Here is a 22,048-nt window from a genome sequence, read left to right as displayed (position 1 = left end):
TCTCAATTCTTCCCATCACAAGGCATTTTATTCCAGGTATCCCAAGGTTAAAGTCGATGCCACCACAGACTACTAGGAAAATATATGTCCCCATTTCTTTCATTTGCTTTGCAAGTATAAATACAGTTTTTACATAATCTTTTTGTAGAATACTAAATTAAGTGTGACTGTGAAGCCTGTATTTTTCCAATATTTAGTAGTTGTTTGATGAAGTTTGCAACCTAATTCTCATAAAAATGATTAAGTAGAATTATATTAGCAAGAATCAGCTATCACATAATATTTGTGACAGTGGATAAGAAATAAGATAGTGAATGGGAATTTTTTTTTCTCTGTCTTGTTAATCAGATAACCTTTCTATATGATCCTTACATAATTGAAACTTAGATCCTAAAGAATTAAGCATGAAGTATATTGGGGGTTCTTCTTTGTGATCAGTCTGAAATGGTTTGATTTGTTATCCTTAGAAATACTCTCTTTCTAGGTAAATTATACTAATTTTTTTCTCCATTACCAATGCTACTCTTCTTCTTACTTAATTTTCTATTGGTACAACTCTAAAGTAAAAAAAATCATTAGATTTGAACTAGAAAATGAAAATTACTTACAGAGATTATTATATTTCTTTTCATTTGAAAAATCTTTCAAAACTGACCTGTAGCATTCTTGAGGCTCATATTCAGTTAATGGTTGAGTCTCTCTCTTTGCACCTAAAAAGATGCATTAGATAAGAATCTTTCTGGAGGGAGAGGGGGCATTAATTAAAGTTCCTCTCTCCAAAGCAGTCTCATCTTCATTTTAGAATAGACATACTAGAGAGAACAGTTAATTTTTTAACTTAGTATGAATCTATTTTGAAAACTACCCCCTACTTCCATGCTTACACTCGATGTCGAGGTCAGTTGATTCGTGGAAGTTAGAAAGCAGATTGAATAGTCAGAGAATATGGCAGAAATGTGGATGTAGAGAGTCCTTCAACCTTGACCTTAACCACTGGATGAGTAAGAAGCTAGAAGAAATTCATGGAGCCAAATCAAGTACAACATCAGCCAAGAAGACAGCCAGCAGGGACTAGAGCCCATAGCCACAGTAGAACAGAGCTAAGGCTGGAATACCAAAAATTGTGAAAATAGATGTAATTTTAAAAAGTTCAAGGTCAAGGCAGATGGTTGAAATCTATAGAAACAATAAGCAAAACCATACCAATAGTGACAGACCAATGTTCAAAGCGGTATCTTGTTTTAATTTCTTGACTTGTAATTGGTTGTGAAAGGCAAACATCAAGCTCACAGTGCCTTATCTGGATTCTGAAGAATGTGTGTGTGTGTGCATGTGTGTGTGCGTGTGTGTAGAAAATAAGAACCCCTTGGCTGGGGTGTAGAAGGGTGGGGAGGGATAGTTACAGAGGAATTATAGCACTTCTCTTTGGGATCAGAATGGGACTGTGCTCACCTCACAGTGTTACCCTTTTCCCCCTGGTCCTCCCAGAATGGCCCAGCTGCTTAGCCACACTACAAAGCAATTCCACGCGCATGTCCTGAAAGACCTCTTGTGGTGAGGCACTGTCTGTCTGCTTTCAGGCTGGGTGCTTTGGCAAAATCCATTCATTCATTAAAGAAAGTCATGCTTTCAACCTCTTTCCCCCTTTCTTTCCAGGAGAGGAAGAGATGCCTCAAATTCTTCTATGGCAGCTCACTTTATGTATGCTTTGGAACAGGATATGATAGGAAAGAGGGGGCAGATTAAGTTTATATTTGAAAAATTCCTTCTGCATGAAATATGTGCCTGCTCTCTCTACTACCAAGTTAATTTTTTCCTCTTCTTTTTCCTTTTTGATTGTTGACTTTTAATCAATTAATAGCAAAACCAAGGAGTTAGGTGGACTGTGACATATATTATCACCCTTATTTTCCCCAAAATGTAGGACTTCTGATAAACTGTAGGAAGATAGAGTTGCTTTTACAAAACATCATAGGTTCTTCACTTCCAGGATAGTGTAGGAGAAAATGTGAATTATATATTGCTTTTCTTTAAGGTTGCAGACAAGTCATGGATTATTTACACATGGTATATAACTGTCTAGAAAAAGAAACAAAATCAAGAACATTTAAGAACTAATAAAAACATTTAGAAATACTGCCAGATATAAAATTAACCTACAAAATTATACAGCACTGGCAATAAGCAACTAGAAAAATAATTAATAAAAATCATGTACAAACACAGCAAAAATCATAAGGTATATAAGTATTAACTTTATTTAGAAAGCTTAAGATCTTCTTGGAGGAAACTACAACATTAATAAAAGACAAATAGAAAGACATCTCATGGTTGTAGACAGACCTTGTTTATATTATACAGATGATGCTACCTATGTTCTTCTATAAATTTAATGCAAGTTTAATTAGTATCTATTTAGACATTTGAGGAACTCAGTAAAGTTTCTTAAGTTACTTGGAAAATAGAGATCCACAAATAACTACAATTTGAAAAATGAAGAATTATATATAGAGAAATTGCCTTATCAGGTTTTTAAGATCTATATTCTGAACAGCAAGCAGGTAATCCATGGATCCTGAGCTAGGTGTGCTTTTACATGCAGAAAAGACCCAGGGAAGAATCTCACTAACTTTCTTTCAGTTCTCCAAAGAGCATGACCCAAGGAAAGGAGAGAGAATGAAATAGAGGCTGAAAGGCTGAAACTGTGTCTCCACTTGTGAGGTAAAGGAATTCCACACTACTGAAAAATGTGAGCTGATGAAGATCAGACTCATACCAATGAGTTTAGTAACTCCTCTGACCTTGAAGAGTACAGGTAGTGAGGAGGGCAAAGGCTCTCTTACAAGGCCAAGTGTGAAAGTGATGGAAAGTGACAGTGAGAACATGGGGACTGGGGAACATGGGCTTCCCTCTTCATAACATTCATAACATTCTATCATAAGGATGTATCATAAGTCATTGAACCATTTTCAGATTCTTAGAAAATCAATTTGTGTCTAATTTTTTAGCATAAATAATACTGTAATATATTGGTAAATTTAAATCATTGGATACCTGTCTCTGTTTAAATATTGTTTGCAAAAATATAAAAAATAAACAGCTGAACACCTTTTCACAAAGTGTTTCAAATTTAACATGAGCATTTACTTAACACAGTGACCAAGTTCACATTTGCCCTGAAGATGATTATTACTTTTTTAACTTTTAAAAATTTTTGTATGTTTAGAAGACACAAGTGCAGATATCTGACATGCATATACAGCATAGTGGAAACTCTGGGCTTTTAGTGTACCCAGATAGTGAACATTGTACCCAATAGGTGATTTTGCAGCCGTCACCACCCACCCCCGGCCACACACCTCCCTGTCCCCTGCCGCCCTACTATCTTTTGGAGTCTCCACGGTCTATTATTCCACTCTCTATGCTCATATGTTCCCATTGTTTAGCTCCCAATTATAAATGAGAACATGTGGTATTTGACTTTGTTTCTAAGTCCTTTCACTTTGGATAATGGCCTGAGGAAGGTTATTAGAGTTTACTTTGTCCCGTACCTTTCTTTCCATTTGCTTTCTATGAATATTGACTCTAAAGTCAATAGCATGTAGGTGACAGTCAGCAGGTACCCTTTTGATTCATACATTAGCACTTGCACAGACTACTGAGGCCTGCTTGGAATATCCAAATCTTTGCTATGAGAGGACAAGACTCACAAAAGGAACCTCCTCAAGGCTGGCTTCCAGATCAAGGATTTTGCTAATGCCCATAGTCGTTCTAGAAACTGGCCTAAAGATTACAAAACTGCTTTTTTTTTTTTCTTTCTTAAAACAAAGACTATTCTGCCCCCACCTCAGTATGAAATTTGAACTTATTAGGGCAAATTGAAACAAAGATAATTCCCATACTTAGTCACACTTCTTTCCTCCCTTTCCCCAATGATTTCATCCAAAGCCTACCATTCTCAGCCCAGTTGTCTGTGGAAAAATATTTTAAAATATTAGAGAGACTGCCTCTTGTTGGACTTCTCAAAAAGTATTTGCAGAGCTAAAGTGGTGATTGCTTAAGTTGTTAATACCTATCTTTTATTTCATCCATTAATTTCTTTATTCACTCATTCATTAAACAAATAGTTATTAAGGGCCTTTACATTGTCATTTATAATGTTTGATCCAATGGTGAATAAAACAGACATATTCTGTATCCTATGGAACAGATGTAAAATGAAGAAATAAAGTAATTACAAATTGTGATGAGTGAGTAATATAAATTAAACCAACAAAAGGAAGTGAGATAGAAAATCATGGAAAGGAATGACTTGGGATGGAGCTCTTTCAATGGTATATCCATATAAGAAAGATCATGTGATATTTTTTCTGATGTAAATAAACACAACCACTTAAAATGCAACAACAAAAATCAAAATATGAATATTGCATGTGTATTATTCACTGTAGTAGAAAAAAATTACTACAGTTCTATAAAGTCATCTTGATGTATCAAGTACAATTTCCAAGTTTCTAAGCAAAGACTTGCCTTGACAGGATTATTAGTAGCTGATAACTGTGGATTTGGGCTGTCTCGTTTTAGTCATGTCACTTGTGGGACATATTCACCAGGAAGCTATGCCAACTAGCACCATATCAAGAAGATTGAACTGCTCCGGGAAGGAATTCTAAGTATGGTACACCCAAGGACTAGACCCAAGAGGTTTAGCAGAGAAGCTCTGCTGCAGAAGAGCCAAGTCATTAGTATTTATTTCTTAACCATCAACCCTGAGGATTGTGTGTGCATGTGTGAGCCATTGAAACTGTGCTCTGAAAGTGTAAACTGAAGACAGTACATACCTGACACAATTTAGAAAAGACAGTGCTTCCTATACAGATCACAACTATTTTAGCAAAACAGTTATTAAAAATAACTACATTACCTCACGCCTGTAATCCCAGCACTTTGGGAGGCTGAGGCAGGTGGATCACGAGGTCAGGAGATCGAGACCATCCTGGCTAACACAGTGAAACTCCGTCCCTACTAAACAAAATACAAAAAAATTAGCTGGGCATGGTGGTGGGCACCTGTAGTCCCAGCTACTCAGGAGGCTGAGGCAGGAGAATGGTATGAACCCAGGAGGTGGAGCTTGCAGTGAGCTGAGATAGCGCCACTGCACTCCAGCCTGGGTGACAGAGCGAGACTCCGTCTCAAAACAAACAAACAAACAAGAACTATACTACATTTTTCAAAATTAACTTATTTATCTAAATACCAAATATGAAGCACAAAAGATGCCTTAGTTCATGTTAAGGACCAAATTCTTGTAAAGCTGTATAATGTCATTTTTGGAATACAAACTGCATTTGCTCTGAGCTTTCCATGCACGTGCAAAATAAAACACCCCCCAGCAGATGCCTGTAGCCACTCCAATATATACCACCTACTGTGGCTTCCCCATATATCAAATACAGCTGAGTTTATTTCAAGATTGTTAAGAATGCATCTCGCCCACAATTGTTAAAATGTAAGTTCAGTCCAATAGATGACCTAAATGACCCTTTATTGCTACACAGCTCTTATTACATCCTGTAGAAATCAGCAATGTAAATATTCTGCCCCATGTCAACTAACACAGAAACTGGTGGAGCTAGGTTGCTGGAAATTTTGGCATGGTGTGTAAATTCACAAGAATCCATCAAGCTCTTCTATTATTTATTCTGTAGAATTTGTAGGCAGTCTGTGGAGTAACAGGTGTAGCCCCTATGGGTCGACCACCACCTGAATTATGCATGGGGAAAGGAAAGCAGCACCATATACACTACAGTTTGGTATTGTTCATTTGGGGGAATAATTTTGCCTACAATGGCTGTCTGAAAAATCTTCCTTAGCAATGGTCCATATGTTGTATGAGCAAGTATGTTGGCTAGGGCTGCTTCTTTTGTACCTGATGAGCAAGAGTTAAACCTGGCAGTCCCACCTACTGTTTACTGATTTTTGATTTTGGTCAAGACATTTTTTTTTTAACTTAGTTAACTTCCAGTTTCATTACCTGAAGAATAAGGAAAACAATATATATGTAAATTATTTATCATTAGTAGAACACTAATAACTGGGTCTTATTATTATTTAAAATGTATTAAGGTCTTAATTATTAGATAGAAGGGACAGGCATAGAACAGCAGTTATTTGTGTTTGAAAATCACTAAAGTCAAATCTTTGTGCCCTCTACATGAAAGGCTGTATATCATGATAAGTTATTGTCATTATGTACTATTTTAGTACATATTTCTGATGTCATTTCTGATCATGAATGGTGATCATGGAGAGTGAGGCTGTGTCATGAAGGGAGAAGAGGAGCAGACTTCCACCCCCTGAAGGGCCTGTCCTAATTCAGACTTGTGATTGGAGACCCAGCAAGTCACAGAACCTCTGTCATTAAATATTATCATTTGGACAGTAAAATGATGATCCAAAGTAGCTTATGAAGGTTACGCAGCTGTTATACTTCACTATATGTGTAAGAAACCTCATATGTAAGGAGATTATATGAGGTATAAGAAAGCCTAAGTAACTTGACTGAAGTTTACACTTGTTTATGGAGGAAAGCACTTTGTTATGTCACTATTCATTAGTTACAAGCAATGGAAATGCACAACAATCATAACAATAACAAGTCTAATATTATCTAACATTTACTGAGAATTTGCTCTGTGTCAGGTATGCTGCTAAGTGCTTTATGTTTCATTTCCTCATGCAATTCTTACAGTATCCCTAAGAGGCAGGCATGAATATCACTTTGATTTTTCAGAGAGAGAAATTGAGGCTTAATTAGTTTAAGTAAATGGTTCAAGTCTACACCAGGAATAAGAGCTACAGCCAGTTCTGTTTGACTCTAAAATTCAGAATTATAGTTGCTTTTTAAAGTTACCTAGGACAAATGTAACAGGATTATTTACCTCTCTGTAAACCAGATCAACGTTTTTGCTGTAGTGCTCAACACAGTTGAGACACTGACATATGAGAGAAACAAATGCCTACTTTCTTCCAAAAAATAATGGAATGAAATTTTCATAAATCTTGTCAGCTTTGTTTCAAAATTTTCTTACTATGACTCATAAGCATAAAGACCAAAGCTGCCATGAAAGATGGAGAATTAAACAAAGTTGGAAAAACTGCATTTTTGAGTCTCAACAATACTCTCTACTCACTTTATTTTTGTGGCCCTGATTTCTCTGAGACATAAATATTACATTTATGTCTGTGTGGAAAGTACTGCATGAGATGAGGCATTTTTTATCATAAGTTTACTTTTTCCCCAAATGATAAATTATCCCATTCTTAGAAGTCTATTGTGGGCCCAGATGATAACTCATAATCTCACTGTTATTTCCACTTCAGAGCCTATTCTGATCATTGAAAGTTAAAGGGCAAGAGGTTCTGAAGCACCATTTATACCTTCACTTCACAGTAGATGAGTCTTAAAGGCTGGGAGTAGGAAGTCCCAGAGCTAAGGGTTGTTGGGTTGTTAGTTTCTTGTGTGTTTCTTTTCTGGAGATAAGAAGCCAATTATTTTCCCTCCAAAACAAAACAAAACAAAAAACAGTCTTGAGTGAGACACAATAAAGAGCCCCTCCCATTTTCCAGAAAGTTGATAAAAATATCAGAAAAAAATCTGAGCCAAGGAGCCTGAATACAAACGCTGGGCATGCCAAATGAAAAAGGAGAAGAAGCAGAAGCAGTGACAAGCCAGGAAAAAGTGGCCCAAGTAACAGAGAAAAGGTTGAGAAGGTGAAGGTATGAGGGTTCTAAAAAGGGAAGTGATTCTCCTCATCCTTGAAAGCTCCACCATTCCAAGGTGTGTGAGCACTCCTGCAAGCCAGAAACAGAGAGAACATGAACTCAGCAGTAGCCACAAAACCCCACCTGTTTTAAGCAAGGGAAACATCAAATGATAAGAGAAAAAATAATTAATAACTAAACAAACAAATAAGTAACTATAGACAGAAAGAGTTCTACATAATGAGTGAGAATCTGCCAGGGCAATCTGTAAAATTCCTACCAATAAAATTGTAATATGCATATTAGAGAAGATTTTTCATTTAAATTTTTGTGACACAGCTTGCAAAAGACTTTAACAGAAGACATTCCAATTAGCAAAGAGAGACACACCTCCCAAAGCTCATATTTTTGCTCAAATTTGCACAAAAACAGAATAGTATAAATATAACTGGAAAAGTCATTGTAATTGAAACTATTAAGCAATTTCAGTCAATGAACTGTGCAATTAGTGCTTTTGTTACCAGAAAGCTAGTAGTGGACTGAGGAAATCAGAGAAGACAAAAAGAGTATTTAGAAAAAAAATTTCAGTGTGAATTAAAGCTGATTGACATTGCAGTTATACTGTATACCGTAGTAGTTATGGCTAGATTGTCTTAGTCAGCTTGGGCTGCCATAACAAAATACCACAGACTGGTGAATTAAACAACAGATATTTGTTTTCTCACAGTTCTGGGGGCTGGATGTGCATGATCAGGGTGCCAGCAGGATCAGGTTCTGGAGAGGGCTCTCTTTCTGACTTGTAGATGGCTGCTTTCTCGTTCCTCTTGTGGCCTTTCCTCAATGACTGCCAAGGAGAGTGAGCTCTGGTCTCTTTCCCTAATCCTGTCATAAGGGTTCCACTTTCATAATCTAATCTGATTCAAATTACCTTCCAAAGGCCTCATCTCCAAATATCATCACATTGGGAGTTAGGGGTTGATATGGTTTGGCTCTGTGTCCCCACCCAAATCTAAACTTGAATTGTAATAATCCCCATGTGTTGTGGGAGGCACCCAGTGGGAGGTAATTGGATCATGAGGACAGTTCCGCCATTCTGTTTTCATGATAGTAAGAGAGTTCTCACAAGATCTGATGGTTTTATAAGCCTCTGGCATTTCCCCTGCTGACACTCATTCTCTCCCCTGCTGCCATGTGAAGAAGTGCCTTCTGCTATGATTGTAAGTTTCCTGAAGCCTCCCCAGCCATACAGAACTGTGAGTCAATTAACCCTCTTTTCTTTATAAATTACCCAGTCCCTGATACTTCTTCAAAGCAGCATGAGAACAGACTAATACAGGGGTTCAACATATGAATTTGAAGATACACAAACATTCAGTCCATGACATATATGAATATTTATAATTACTCAACAAAAGCTAAAATCTCTTCAACGGCCTCTACAATAGTCTACATGTGTACGTGATCTGCTTCCTGCCTTCGGTACTTTTTATCCTTCAAAGACACACTGATGTCTTTGTGTGTCTTATCCTTCATCAACCACACTGATGTCTTTGCTGTCCCTCCAACACATTAACATTACTCTTGGTATTTACACTTGCAGTTCTGCTTACCTGAAATGCCCTTCTCCTAGGTAGCTACTTCATTTGCTCTTCCTTCCAGAAGATGTAGGTTCAAAGGTTATCATACCAGAGATGGTTTTCCCTGAACATCTGATATGAAATAGTAGCCTTGCCTACCCACCCTCATCCTACCTTGATATGCTATCCTGTTTACCAGTTTCATTTTTTTGTATACTTCTCAACATTCTGAGCTGTATATATCCGTTTATCATCTGAGTGTCCTATCAGGGGCCACTGTGTTTTGTTCCCTGCTATATCTCCTAGGTCTAGTTCTATATTGGAGCACAATTGCATTTAATAATTCTTTGCTGACCTACTGGTAAGTGAATAATGTATGTGCTATGCATATTTTACATACACAAACTTAATGCATCCTCATACTAATTATTGTTACACGAAGATTCTGGATTATACTTCTTGTAAATGTACCACTCTGCTTTGGGAAAGAAATTTCAGGCAGTGTCATTTCGCCCACATATCAGTTCTTAACAACTTTGGTATGCCACTCACTTAGTCAAAACATAGCCCAGGCAAATGAGAATTTTGTAAAAAAGTGTTGCTCACATGCCATACCACTTTTGAACAACAGGCTCTCGATCACTGTTGTTATTTGAAATTGACCATTCCATACAGTGAACTAAAACTAAACTGTTCTTTAATTCGAAATTTAATAAAGACTACTGAGAGGATTAAAGAGATGACCTGAACTACACAATGAAGTGAAAATGCTCTACACATACTTTATTAAGGAGGTAACATATCATGGAGAACTCACATAATACAAAATGTAGTACTAATAAAAATGTTCAATTTCTTGGCCAAAGGAACAGCAGAAATCTCTTAAGTAACTCTGGCTAAGTAAATAATCCCCTTTTGGTTCTATTCTGGTCATCAATTGCTATGTCACACCAACTCCCACCCTGCACCCAAAAAAAAATCTTAAATGCTAGTGGCTTAAGATAACAGCCACCACTTACTTGGTGCAGAGTAGCAATCTGGGCAGGGCTCAAAGGGGAAGGCTCTTCTCTTTTACATGTGGCATCAGATCATTTGGACACTGGGTGATTCCCTCCCATCATGGCACAGTCACATGGCTGGTGATTTGATGATGGTTGTCAGCTGGAGCTCAGTGAAAGCTCTAGGGCCAGGGGCCTCAGTTTCTCTCAGCTTTAGTCTCCTCTTGTGGGCATCTCCATAGGCTTCTTCTTGGCCTTCTCACATCAAGTTATCAGGGCTTACTGAGAAAAAGTCCTAAGAGAGCAAGGTTGAACAGAATTTTTTATAACCTAGCCTTGGAAGTTACAAAGCATTACTTCTACTGTATTCTATTGAGCAAAGCAGTCATAAAGGTCTGCCTGGGTCCTAGGGGAGGTGGGTGCTGTGGACAGGGATCCCACTACTTGATAGAAGGATGGTCAATGCCATTGTAAATGGAGCATGGGGGATGAAGTATATTGTGGTGTCCATCCTTGGAAAATATAATGTACCATAGGTCCTGGCCTGATTTCTCTTCTTGCATTATCCCAATTCTCCTAACTCTATTTGGTGTTTCCTACACCATGATTTTCCCACACTTATCTGCTGTGGGTTGCTGCTTACTTGTATCTGAGTCTTTGTTATTATTTATAAATGATCCTGATTCTCTGCTTATGTACCAAGCCTTTATTCAACAGTGTTCCTTAGGAGCTTTATTTTATCCAAAAAATTTTTTTAAAGATTTCTACCATTAATTGCTTAGTATTCTGAGAATTCCTTATTTATTTTTGTTGATCCCAAAACTCTACTTAATCTCTCTCTTCCTTAGGCATTTGGTACTCTCTGGCTATTTTTTTCTGAATTCTGTATCTTTTCTCACTTATGATAACAACAAAGAAAGTCATATCCTTCTCCTATTTTGATGAAAAGAAAGTAAGAAAATTGAGATACTTGCTGATTAGGGCTTGAGAAGAAAATGAGTATTTCCCTTCATGTCATATGGGAGCACGACATTTTCTCTGACATTCTATCAGCTGGCCTTTACCCACATACTTACAGGTACCCCCATAGGGGAGTTTTCCTTTTACAGAAGATTAGGCATCATTACCTTTTCCCTAAATTGAACCTTAAAAGATTGGACTGGCAGCCACCTGGCAGCTCCACGGCTCATCTTCTTCTGCTACCCTCCATGAATTTTCTGTGTAGCCGTGGAAACCACTGGGGTCCTCTTTTACACTGTGGTGTATCACGGAAAATTGGGAGGAGTATGGTTACTACCATCTTTCCCCCGAGTACACCTCACCCTGTCCCTTTAAGGGCTGCTGACATGGGCCTTTCTACTTCAGAAAGCTCAAGGCCAGACTCCATGTCTACGTATACTTCCCAAACTTCAGAGACACAGTTCTTCTTCCTCCTGGTGGAAGAAGGATACTGAAAAGGATAAAGTTCTACAGTTTGGACTCTCAATGCTCTTCCAGAACCCACTCTTTATGAATGTACTCAGCATTAGTGATGGCACAAAAGAGAAGCTTTGTGTTCTACTGCTCAGCGCACATTTGGCCAGGTTCCTCTTGCAGGGCCTGTCAATCTTTACGTGATTCTCTTAGAGGTTTCCCCCTTTACATTAAAAGGGGAGAAACAGTACTTTCATTTCATACCCAAACTCAACTCTCTCCCCAAATCTTAATGCCTCTCTCCCCAATCAGCCTTCCTCTTGCTTTGATTGGGATGATGCCGGCAAGTGGAAGGAGTTGGTGGATACACATTTTCTAAACAGGTTCTTCCCCCTAATCCCTGCTAGGAAGATGATGGGGTCCCCGAACATAGAACATGAGGTACATTGGGTCTTGGTTTTGGATCATAACAGCAACTTTAGAAATACATATCCTATTTGATGTCTTATTACATGTATAAAATTTCTCACACACACTACTAATCTATACATTTGCCATTAAGGATCTGGGTTGCAAAATGATACTGGAAAGTCCCAGGCAATATGAATCTTTAAAAGCTCACTTGCATCTCTCACAAATATAAAACTTGATTCCTTAACTAATTCCACAAATGAACCCTTTGTTACATAAGCTGCTTCTGTGGTTGTACCTGGCTCCCCTGAGATGGACATGTCCTCATTCAGTGTGTTGTTCCTTCCCTTCCCTGGAAATGACTCCTGAAAAAAATAGATTGCACTTCAGAGAGAGTAGGAAAAGCCTCTCTCATACACCTAGGAACTACCAACTCTCTTCTTTGTAGCTACCAACTCCATAGTCTTTCATCCTCATCTTTTTTCACACAAAAAGAGAAAAATAGAGAATCTCCTCCAGCAGATGAAGGGTCATACGAAGTTGCAATTTTCTTAACACTCACCTAGCAACAGGCCCAGTGAATTCTTTCCACCATATTTCTCTTGGGTATTATAACATAGACATAAGAGTGTGGATAAAGATATAAATGTAGATATATGAAAAAATACATCAGGAAGCTCACTGCTGTGTAAACTCTATAGAGTTTTTCCTATAATACTGATTCCATTTTCCTTCTTTTTTATCTTTCCTACTTTTTTAAGAAAAAGTCATTGTTTTGTGATTGTCACAAAAATTTCTTTAGTTTTCTTTTCAGAGAAAACTAACTGAATGGGTCGAATTCATCCAATATGTGACTCTGAAGCCAGACAGTCCTAGATTTGAATTCTGTACAACCTTGGGGTTTTATGTACCCAGTAAGGTAGCAGAGTTTATGAAAAATGTATTTGCATGGAAGTGGTTTTTACAACTATCAACTTCGCTTCTAAGAGCTCTGCATGGAAAGTATAATAGGGAAGTAAAAAGTATACTGGAGAAGATGTAATTCATTCATTCAGCAAATAATGATCAAGTGCATTCTAAATGCCAGACATACGTTGAAGGCTGAGGTAACAACAGTAAGTAAAAGAGACAAAAATCCTTCCGAGGGCGATCGCATTCTCATGGGAGGAGGTAATAAATGAATTAAAGAAGAAAAATATTGAATGTGTCAGAAGTTCATAAGTGCTAAAGGGATAAAAAGGAAGCATAGTCATCACCAATCCATAATTCAGTGATAGTGGGCTGTTGTGTACCCTAGTGAGATTTGCTTTTCTCCTATGTGAAAGAGGGTTTGTGTAGATGATCATTAGCTGGCTTTTGGTACTGACATCCTGGGGGACTTTTCTTTCACTCTTTTCTGGTCTAGTTTGTTGGTGCTGAGTTTAGAATGGCCTCCATATAGGCAGTACTCCAGATCCATTCACTAAGGGAGGGAAAGATTTAGGTCAGACTTGTGTCTGGACAACTGATGTGATTCATAAACTTGCAGTAATTGCTTTTAATCTACTCCTTTTTCTTCTTTGGTCCTACAATTCGACTGGATAATCAAGCAACTATATATTAACTTTACCCTACAGACCTTAGACCACCTGTCTGTTTCCTGTTTTCCTGGCCAAGTATCCCTTCGGGGAAAATCTGATTGGAAACACAGCAGGATAAAACTCATTGCTCTCCTTTCTGCGTTCCATCTGTCTCCCCTCTCATCTGGGAGATCCCTTGTTCTCTTCCTCATTACTTCTCACGTTCAAGGCTAAGTTCTCCACCTGTGTGCCTGATCTACTACTTCCCATCTTCTCCCAGATGTTGCTCCTATAAGTCCTACTCTTTCCCATCACCCCAGTATTGTAAATCTCTTCCTCTACTGACTGTTTCACACAAGCTGAAAATATTACCATGTTTTTCTATAGAACTCTTCACTCCTGGTTGGGTGCGGTGGCTCATGCCTGTAATCCCAGCACTTTGGGAGGCCGAAGCAGGCAGATCGCCAGAGGTCAGGAGTTCGAGACCAGCCTGGCCAACATGATGAAACTCCGTCTCTACTAAAAATACAAAAAATTAGCCAGGCGTGGTGTCAGGCACCTGTAATCCCAGCCTCTTGAGGCAGGAGAATCGCTTGATCCTGGGAGGTGGAGGTTGCAGTGAACCGAGATTGCACCATTGCACTCCAGCCTGAGCAACAAGAGCAAGACTTCGTCTCAAAATCAAAACAAAATAAAAGAAAACAACAGCAACAACAAAACTCTTAATTCTCTCTAGCTAATGCTCTAATATTCCTTTTTAATTCACCAATCATGCCTCTCTGAAAAATAGTCTGCATTTCACATATCCCCCTACTCGTACCCTATGAACTTTTAAGGCACTGATGCAGGCTTCTAACTGTAATTGCATTTGAAAGTGGTTTCAGAAAGGTCTTCACTGATACACTAATTGCCAAGTGTTTTCACTACTCTCTGCAACATTTGACATTATTAGCCATAATCTTTGTAAATCTCACCCCTTAGTTATTATCTGGGATACCAATCTCTTCTGTAACCCCTCTTGTATTCTTTCATAGGCCCTTTTTCTGTCTTATTTCTCCCTGAATGTCAATGCTGTTTCTTTCCTACTTCTCTCTTTTCACTTTAAATCTACTTGCTCATTCACTTTAAATCTACTTGCTCAATTTCAGCCACTGCATTATAATACTCAACTCTCCAGATACAAACACCTTTTTTAGAAACTTTATATCTGGTTGCCTCCTGGATAGTTGCATATTTGAATGTGGGGCATTGCCCCCAATATTCTATATCCTTAATAAAACCTACCCCCAAATGAACTCATAACAATCCTCTCCCCCTTGACAAACATGCTCTTTTTATACATTTCCTTTTCTGGTGAAGGGCTACCATCTACTCAAGATTATATTTTTCAGATTTCCTGCATTGATACATATGAATCTAGTTATTTATTTTAACTACTTATAGACTATCTGGGTCAAATCCTCTTTCTGCCATTCACTAGTTTTGTGACTTTGGGCAAGTAAATTAACTTCTTCATGTTTGAATATTTTTCATCTGAAACATTAAACTTTTATAAGTAGTATATGAGGCTGTTATTTCATATGTGCATATAGTCATATGTATGTGTGTATATATTCATACACATATATTTACCAACACTAGTTGTTACTAGACATTTTAATTTTTGTCAGTCTTACGCATTTGAAATAGTGTGAAATTGCTGTCTCATTTTAAATGTCTAACCCCCACTGGGCTTTGCATGGAAAAATGAATACCTATTGGGCAAGTGCTTAGGAAAGTGCCTGGCATATAGTAATATCTCAGTAAATGTTACCTAGTGCTCTTATTGGTATTATTATGTATTATTTTTTGATAATTCTACAATACATGATTTTATCCTTTTACTTTTAATGAATTAGTCTCTAAATTTTACCTGTTAAAAATCTTGTTCCCATTAATATGCTAATCTATTCTCTTTGCAGGTAATTGATTTGGGAATAGGCATATAATCAATGCTCACCAAAGATAGGTCTGGAAATGGTTTCCATACTCCTGTGTCACAGGAAGATAGGGATTTTATATTCTTCTGGATATTGTCTGGCTGGATAAGATCCATGTTGCTGACACCAAGAAGGAGGCCAGTCTGTGATCTAAGCTGAGGTATTAAGAATGGCAGAATGAGAATTAGAAACGACTGGATTCTGGAAGACTTGTAGAGCCCCTGCTCATTATAAGCCTGATTTTAATGGTGACAGTAGATTTCCATGGTAATTAAGTCAGTTTTATATAAGGTTCCTGATGCCTATAGTCAAAAGAATTCTAACTACACATTGTCCTATAATAGTTTTTAAAAATTTTATACTTCCACCAACAACATAAAAGGGGTTGTATTTATCCATTGCTTTATGAACACTTGGTATTACCAGCACTTTTAATTTCTGAAAATTATATGGACGTGAAATTGTAGCTAGTTGATTTGTAATTTAAATCTCTGTGATTTTCTAGGTATATAGTCATATAATTCTTAAAAATCAATTTATTTATTGATAGTTTCTATCTCATTTCTTTTTCTTCTCTCACTACATTTGCTAACACTTTCTAGTACAGTGTTGAGAAGAAGCAATCATGGTAACAGCAGCTTAAACGAAGTGGAAGTTTCTCTTTCTTACATTTCAAGAGGAGTGGAATCCATCAGTTTGGGGCTGATATGGTGCCATATGTTGTTAAACACTCATTCCTTTTCCACCCTGGCATCCCTTGTTTCATGGCATCCTGCACATCAGCAGCAACAAGAAGAAAGAAGAATACAAGAAGAAAGAACAAGATCATGGGCCAGGTATGTATTATGGAAGGCTCCTGGAAGCTGCAGCATAGAACTTGTACTTGTATTCATTTGACTAAACTTACGCTTCAAGGCAGATATGTGGGGGAAAAACTAAGGTAGGAAATGTTTCTAATGGTTTGCCATCACTGTATTTGCTTGCTTTTTAGTAATAATTAGGTTAGGAAATTGACTTTCTATTACTACTTTTGTTCATTGTTTCTTTCATATGTTGATTTTTGGATTTTATTAAATGGCTGCTGCATTCATTGATACAATGTTTTTCTTATTGTCAATTTGGTGCATTACATTAATGTGTTTTCTAAATTTATATCCTCTTACTACTCTCAGAATAAACCATATTTAGTTATGAAATTGTTTTACCTTGCATATACACACATGCACACACAGTAGGAATCAGTTTACTATCTTTGTGTTATTTTGGCATCTATTTCATAAATGATAAGGCCCAATAATTTTCCTGGTTCTATTGTATTTGTAGCATCATTAGCAATCTCATATTAGTTTCATAAAATTAGTGGAGAAACTTTAACATTTTTTCTAAATCCTGGGGAAGTATTATAAGAAAAGTGTTATCTATCTCTTGATAACTTTCTAAAACACAACAGTTAAAACCTATAGACCTGTTGCTTTTCTTGTATGTAGATTTTTTTCTCTAATGATTAAATATCTTTAATTGCTATAGATTTGTTTAGGTTTTCATTTATAGATGAGTACCTTTTGTTAATTTACACATTTGTAGATAACTAACACTTATTATTATTTTTTCCCACTTTTTCAGTTTTATTCTATTATTTTTCTAGCCCTTTAACTGTAGTTTAGATAAATGTTTAATCTGTCTTCAACTCTATATTAGGTAGAATATGCTCTAGTCTGATATAATGAAAATCCAAACTAAATTTTCAGGAATATTTTGAATAAGACTCCAGGCCTCTGAAGACGGCTTAAAAGCTTTAAGAGCTTGAAATATTTTAATTTTGTTCCTCTCCTGTCCCTAAAGAATTGCCTTTATATGCATAGTAGAAGATTACTCAACAGCATAGCTGCATTCCAGTCCATAGGTTTGGACAATAAGAGAAGAAAAAGATTTTTTTCTCATTTTTCATTGAGGACATAACTCAGAAAGTGTAATATCACTTCCATTCATTAGGACTAAAGAACAATACTCTCTTCCTCCACTTTGATTGGCTTGCATTGGTTCATTGGTTGCCTACACACACACACACACACACACACACACACACACACACATCAATTTATATAAGTAATTTTAGACATTAAATAATTTATCATGGTTGAATGGGTCTAGGTTCTAATCCTGGCTCTACAGCTTTTCAAACTGTAACATCCAAGAAATCATTTAAATTTTCTGAAACTTGTGCTTATCTGGAAAATGACGGTAATAAAACATATCATGAGGTTGTTGAAATGCTGAAAGTAAGGCAAGTGTGCAGTTCAGTGTCTGGCACCTATTGGCATTCAATAAATGTGCACTTCTGCGTATTTACAGGAAATACTTCAGTAAAGGCATGATTATATGATTCCCAAGAAGTTCAGAAGAAACTGCTCTGTGATTTTCTTGCTATGTTCCTGCTCTGGGGACACAAGACATTGTTTTTGAAAGGTGACAATTCTCTAATCATGGTACACAGAGATAAATACTTTATTTTCCTCCAGGGAGAAAAAGAGATGCAGTAAATGCTTAATGGGTTTTTCTTCAATGCCACAAAGTCAGTAGCTATAAATCTTCAACACAAGTTGAATTATTTTTGACTTTTTATTTCCTTAGGATGTTTTGACCACATCATTAAACTCTATCACCTGTCATTGACCTAATTTTATCATGGAGTTCAAAGGATTAAATCAATACTTTAAAAAACAAAAAGGAAACAAAAAAAAAAGAAAAGGAAAAGAGGTTCTATGCAGTTAGTCTGATGTCCCTGCTAATTCCTTTAATTTGCTATTAATTCTTTGTTTTTGCTTGAAAGAGTGCAGATGAAGCTAAAAAACTCTTGACTTTCTTTTATGGCATTGTATTTCCATAAGAGGGGAGGCTATAAGGAGTCTAGCTCAATTTTTCTTATTTTATTTAATATTTATCAAGAGCAATATCTAAGAATAAGATGAAAAATGCTCATCACAAACTCATTTAAGTGAATTTTGAAAATGTAGGTTTAGAGGTTCTTGTTATTATCCTTTATCTCACAGATTGGTATACCTAAACCTTAGAATTCAAACATCATCCTGTGCACACTCGCCAGAACAAGTGTTTACTGCACAAAACAGAAATCAGTTAGATGGGATTTTTTTCCCTTGAATGAATATGAAATGAGGCCTAAGAAATGTATTTTTACCCCTCCTGAGAAGCAAGTAATATAACTTGTTTTGTATTATACATTTCTATCCAAAAATCTCATCTAGAAAAAAAAATCAGTTAATTCTAAAGTTGATAATATAACTGCAGGGGAAAGATGAGAACAGATTGTGGGAGAAAGACAGAACAGAGTCGGAGAGACACAGCAACAGCCACATGGACAGACAGACAGAGAAAGAGACAGTAAGAGGGAGAGAATGACAGAGAGAGAGGCACTTCCCTCTGCATCTAAGTGAAGTCACTTGCTCCCTTGGTTTGTGTCTGCAGGCTGCCAAGTACAGAGTGGGGGCCAGAGAAAGCAAGAGCAAGTAACTTCACAAAATCTCCATAAACTCATTTTAGTTAAAAATTTGCACTTCTTCTATCAAAACATGTTTTTTTTTTTCTTCTTAAGACTACTCATATAAGGCTAGGTGCAGTGGCTCATGCCTGTAATCCCAGCACTTTGGGAGGCTGAGGCAGGAGGATTGCTTGAAGCCAGAACTTCAAGACCAGGCTGGCCAGCACAGCAAGACCCATCTCTACATTTTTATTTAAATAAGCCAGGCACAGTGATTTATATACCATTGGAAGAACTGAGACATTCGATGTTTGCCTTTTTTTTTTTTTTTGCCTTCCTCGATCTGTCTCAGGGGAAGGTGCTATTCCTCAGAGAAAAGAACTCGATACCTCCCAAGGCACAAGCAAGGCAAACCCCACCAAAGGTCACATCTAGGCTATTATCTTACAATGATATTTAGTGTTTTCCCCCAGTCAAATGGATCTGGCTTCCAAAGTTTAAATCCAGTTTTACATAAGCAATCTATGCTCTTGATTTCTTTCCCTTAGACTTCCTTTCCACTCGCAGCTATCATTATTTGATTTCCTGAGAAAATTGTTTTTTTCCCAAACTAAAATTAACCTTTGTTGAATTTGATTTTCCACAAAATAACATGAAAAGGGCATTTTTTGCAAATATAACTGATTGTTCCAATAGTGGTGGAGATAGCTTGAACTGAGAAAATATGCATACTTTGAGGTAATGGTGAAAAAGAAACAACCTGAAGGGAAGCTTTATTTTGATGAGTAACTTTCTTAATTTACATTTCCACTCTACCACGCTATGTGCAGCTGAATCAATAGTTGATCTCTTGTAGCCACATTTCCTTCTGCTCATCCCTGCAGTGTGCCTATGACACCGCAATCTGTCACATGGTATGACTGTAACCCCCACTCATTCAGCATTAGCCATACCAAGTGTAATGAAAAGCAGAACAATATCCTCTACACTTAGTTAAAATGTCACGGAAAGCTGTGAAAAACACACACACACAGAGTGTTCCCTGTGTCCATTTTTCAGCATGATATATTTTTAGTGTTCTGTAGCCAGGAAGTCTTAATTCAATTCGAAGAAAAATATCAGTGGACTGCATATGGTATACTTCTCAGCATCTTTAAACACATTTGAACTAAACAACATCATCCCCACTGTATTTTCCAGGACTAGACTGTCACTGCTAACATGTACAGCCCCTCCATATCAGGGGATGGAAAAGCACAAGGAGGAATCATTGCCGGGCATTTTTCCTACCTTCCTGGATTTTCTCAGGGTTCTCGCTAGTCCTTCCTTATCTCCACCATATCTTATGGGGCCTTGAACTTGAGCCTCTTCTCTTTTATGGTCTTTCCTATTTACATCCATCCCCTACTCTCACCCAGACCCAGGTCTTTAGCGATCATCTATATACTGATGATTCCCAAATTCATATTACCAGCATGACCCTTCCCCGAAATTTAAATTCCTATATCCAGCTCCTGACTTGAATTCTTCACTTGGATGTGTAAGAAGCAGCTCAAACTGAATATGTTAAATATGTCCAGACACCGGCCCCCAAACATGCTTTCCCACCTGAGTTCATGGCAACTTCAATTTTCGAGTTGTTCTGCCTCAAACATCTTAGTAATCTTTAAATACTTTCTTTTTCTTATAACCTAAACCAAATTGGCAGCAAGTCCCATTGGCTTACCTTAGAATACATCAACAACTCACCCACTTCTATTCACAACTGCTACCATTTGTTCTAAGCCACAACCACCTCTCATGGGCATTCACAGATTGCCCCCAACTGATCTCCATGTTTCCACCCTTCCCTCCCACCGACCACACCCCCTGCAGTCTACTCTCATCACAATCATCAGTAATGTTTACATGTAAGTTAAATCGTGTCACCCTTCTGTTCAAAACTGTCCAGTAATTCCTCGTGTCACAGTAAAAGTCATAGTCCTAACATCTTATGTGATTTTTCCTTCACTCCATTACCTTTCTGATTCTTCCAGCCATATTGGCCTCCCTGATGGTCTTATTTGCAAACACACACATTAATTAATTAGGAGGGCAGGAGGAAACTTTGGGAGGTGATGGACATGTTTATTGCATTGATTGATGGTGATGGTTTCACAAGTGTATATTTATCTCCAAATTCATCAAGTTGTATACATTAAATATGTACAGCGTTCATTGTCAATTATGCTTCAAAAAGTGGCTTTTTAAAAAAAGAACCATCACTAATGTTAAAAGTCTTTCACACTTGGTATTCCTACTTGATGCTTAACTTTATCCTTTATTTTAAATTACTTTGTGTGTTGGCTATCCTTGCAACCAGAATGTAGGCTACTTGAGAGCAAGTTTCTTTCTCTCTCTCATTAATTTTGTTCATCCCCAGCACTTAAAACAGTGCCTGGAATATAATGAAAGACAGAAAGAAGAAATATAATGGAAGGAAAAAGAGAAAAAGAAAGACAGAAAGAAAGAACAAAAAGAACAAATGAATGAAGGAAGGAAGAAATAGAGAAAAGAAAGGAAAGAAAGAAAGAAGAAGAAAATGAAGATGAAGAAAGAGGAGGAGGAGGAAGAGGAAAGGAAGGAAGGGAGGGAGAAATAGAGAAAAAGAAAGAAAGAGAAGAAGAAAATGAAAACAAAGAATAACGAGGAAGAGAAGGAAGAGGAGGAGGAGGAAGAGGAAAGGAAGGAAGGAAAGAAGGAAGGAAGGGAGAAGGGAAGGAAAAGGAAAGGAAAAGAAAAAGGAAGAAAGGAAAGGAAAAAGAAGAAGATGAAAACGAAGAATAAGGAGGAGGAGGAAAAGGAAAGGAAG

At 37.3% G+C, this 22,048-nt stretch overlaps 2 long non-coding RNA genes across 2 annotated transcripts in view; one reads left to right on the top strand and one right to left on the bottom strand.

The window, feature by feature from the left end:
- Window positions 1–16,381, top strand: part of LOC134809812 (uncharacterized) — a 49,417-nt gene extending 33,036 nt beyond the window's left edge. Inside the window, exon 3 of the long non-coding RNA XR_010156352.1 lies at window positions 16,304–16,381. This is a non-coding gene — a long non-coding RNA (uncharacterized LOC134809812). The remainder of the gene's footprint in view (window positions 1–16,303) is intronic.
- Window positions 10,361–16,473, bottom strand: LOC107974024 (uncharacterized). The gene is made up of 4 exons (XR_001716591.3): window positions 16,371–16,473; window positions 15,722–15,856; window positions 12,462–12,528; window positions 10,361–10,634 (listed from the first exon to the last, which is right to left on the bottom strand). It is a non-coding gene; the product is annotated as an uncharacterized LOC107974024 (long non-coding RNA).
- Window positions 16,474–22,048: the final 5,575 nt, after the last annotated feature.

The sequence above is a fragment of the Pan troglodytes genome, chromosome 3 (assembly GCF_028858775.2).
Source record: "Pan troglodytes isolate AG18354 chromosome 3, NHGRI_mPanTro3-v2.0_pri, whole genome shotgun sequence".
Lineage (NCBI taxonomy): Eukaryota > Metazoa > Chordata > Mammalia > Primates > Hominidae > Pan > Pan troglodytes.
This window is presented reverse-complemented; position numbering and strand designations above follow the sequence as displayed.